We start from the raw sequence: 3,165 nt of genomic DNA, 5'->3' as shown, positions 1-3,165 counted from the left end.
ATGTGTGCTGCGGAGCGTATTGGTTTTACTACCATGACATTTCTTCATTCTGGCTGGACCTATGTATTTCTAGGTCTACAGCCAGACTGAGGAAGTCAATGGGGCTCCCGTAATGACGGGAGCGTTGCTAGGAGACGTCTGTAAATAGTCACTGTCCAGGGTGCTGAAAGAGTTAAGCGATCGGCAGTAACTGTTTCTGCACCCGGGACAGTGACTACCGATCTCAATATACATGTATCTGTAAAAAAACATATAAGTTCATACTTACCGAGAACTCCCTGCGTCTGTCTCCAGTCCGGCCTCCCAGGATGACGTTTCAGTGTAAGTGACGGCTGCAGCCAATCACAGGCCAAGCACAGGCTGCAGCGGTCACATGGACTGGCGCGTCATCCAGGGAGGTCGGGCTGGATGCCGAAAGAGGGACGCGTCACCAAGACAACGGCCGGTAAGTATGAAAATCGTTTACTTTCACTAGGGAAAGTGCTGTCCCTTCTCTCTATCCTGCACTGATAGGGAGAAGGGAAGCACTTTTCCCGCAGTCCGCAGCAGCTAGTCCGCATCAATGTACTGCACATTTTGTGCAGATCCGCAGCAGAATCTGCAACGCAGATTCTGTGCGGCATTGATGCGGACAGTTGCGGAGGAAATCCGCCACGTGTGGTCATGCCCTTATTGTAACACAAGTGCTAAAATGCTGCCTCATTATAGCCACCTGAAACCAGTCTTAAAGTGTGCAATATCAGAAATTCTTATTTACATTTTTGACCCCTTTCTTAATATTACTGAGAAAAAAGAATATGGTGTGAAAATTGAAACACTGTCAAATCAGCAACAAGGCAAAGCAGAGAACTTCGGTGCTCAAGTGCCGGTCTTAGGGACTGTGCCTCCGTGATGGATGGGGTTCTGTCTGTTTACATGTGTCCCTCTATATACAACTTTATATATAGATCCCCATGGAAATAACACTCCCCTATGGATGTATCAAGGGTGTGCGTACCATAGAGGCAGATCATGCGGCTGTTATGGCGTCCCTCGAGAACGGGGGCCCATCCCAGGTTGTCTGCATCTCAGAGCTCGACCTGCAGCTATCAGAAATTGATGACAAATCCTGTGGATATGCCATAAATGTCTATGTTGGGAATACCCTTTAAAGGAAATGTATTCCATACTGTATTTTTTTTCTAATTAAAACCATATAGTAAAACATAATCTGTTTTCCAAGCTTATTTTTATTTTTTGTTTGTAGATTGTTTTTATTCTATGTTCTGTACATGGTTATGGAGGCAGCCATCTTGCCTGAACTGCCGTTAACAGCATTTAGAGATATGCTTTACAGCAGCCACATGGACCATAGGAACCTGTGAACAGGAGAAGTCCCATTGACTTCTATTGGAGAGTTTTCTAGGCATTCTCTGTGCAGTGGACATTGTGCAGGGAGGGGGGGGAGGAGGAGGAGCTGTGTCCCATTGTCAATGGTGGATCCCGTGTTATCTATATAGAAGTGTTACCTGTCATTGTAATCCTGCCTGTGATGATAATGAGATGAAAAGTGATCTCTACAGAACAGGAAGGGTCAGTCTATTGTGACGCTCAGTGACCAAGGTTTTAGGATTATTTTTTAATATGGATAATGACAAAGAAATTAAAAAATAAATCACCAATATTTTTTTAGAAAATATGCTTAACATAAAAACTTAATTTAAACAATAGGTAATTTTCTGATGACACATTTAAGTCCAGCCTAGGAAGAGCGTGTTTTTACAGTAGTATATAAACATTTTTTAGGGTTTACTACATGTTTATTGTTATTTACACCAAAAATGTATTTCCTGTGCAATAAACTGTACAGTACAAGTTCATTATCATCTCTGCATTTATATAAAAGACCATTTTACCTAAACAAAGACTTGTGGTTAATTTTTTTTGTGCCTAAATGGAAACTGATATAAACTGTACATGAAAGCTGCCAGGCAGTGCAGATCTTCAGTTTTAGGCTCTCTCCATATCTGCATATTGGTTTCTGTTTATAATGGATACAACCGGCACCCGACGGACCCCATCGACCACATTGCATGCTGCACTATTTTACCTGCCAAATATCCAAATGGAGCCTCTGACGCAGATGTGAACAAAGCCTTACAGCAAGTACATCACTAGTGCATGTTGCAACCGTTTTGCTTGGGGTTTATTCACAAATATATAAGATGGTCCAGCTCAGTTTTATTTGTCTTTTTATATGAAAATTGTAGGGAAACTAATGGCCCAACATCACTGTTTTCAGTGGAAATCATTTTTATCTTTTTTTTTTTTTTACAATAAAAGTGCCATTTACATGGGACATCCCAATGTTCCTAAGTTAAGTACCCCCAACCCAATTAAGTTAAATCAAAGTATCCCCATGGTTATACACTGTGCTGGACCAACTTAAAGCACAGCATGAGGACAGTGCAAGTACAGATGTAGCCATCCTTATCTTCACTTTTAACGCATTAAATGCACAGTGGCAAGAAACTTTAACTTGACTTATTTAATGGCTTTGCAATGGCTTTTGTTGTGTGATATCACGCTGCAGCAAGTTATCAATAAAGTCAAGATAAACTTGGCTACCCTCATAGATGTACCTACCTACATGTACCACAGGTTTAGAAAATAGGTTCTAGACCAGAGTTCTCAAACACATGGGCTGCATGCGGCTCCTGTAGCTGTCATCTGCGGGCCACTGACAGCGTGAGAGCAGATTGAAGGAGGAGCGCCGCACACACACCCCTGTAAATAGTGCCACATCACACACCCCACCCCGTTGACAGCGCTACACCCCCCCCCCCTCTCTACAGAAGGCTTCATTGGGGCTCCCTCTAGGAGTGGAATCTCCAGCCAGAGCTCTCTGGTCGGGGATTCTGCTGATTTAAGACCCCTGTTCTAGACCTTTCTTTCAGCCTGCCTGTGTGAAATGTTGCATGCTATGTTCTTAGCTGTATGGCCATTCGTTTCAAAAGGGATGTATGAGATTAGGAAAGATGGCTACTTCCTGCCAGAATCAGCTCCCGTCTTGTTCATGGGCTCTACCTAATATTCTAGTTCAGCCTCATGCAAAAGAGCGGCCCTGATTTGCAATACCAGACACAACCCATTAACAAGAGTGGCACTGTTTCTGATAAAAAGCAA

This window comes from Rhinoderma darwinii, chromosome 6 (genome assembly GCF_050947455.1).
Source record: "Rhinoderma darwinii isolate aRhiDar2 chromosome 6, aRhiDar2.hap1, whole genome shotgun sequence".
Classification (NCBI taxonomy): Eukaryota; Metazoa; Chordata; class Amphibia; order Anura; family Rhinodermatidae; genus Rhinoderma; species Rhinoderma darwinii.
The sequence above is the reverse complement of the archived record's forward strand: the minus strand, read 5'-3'. Positions refer to the sequence as shown.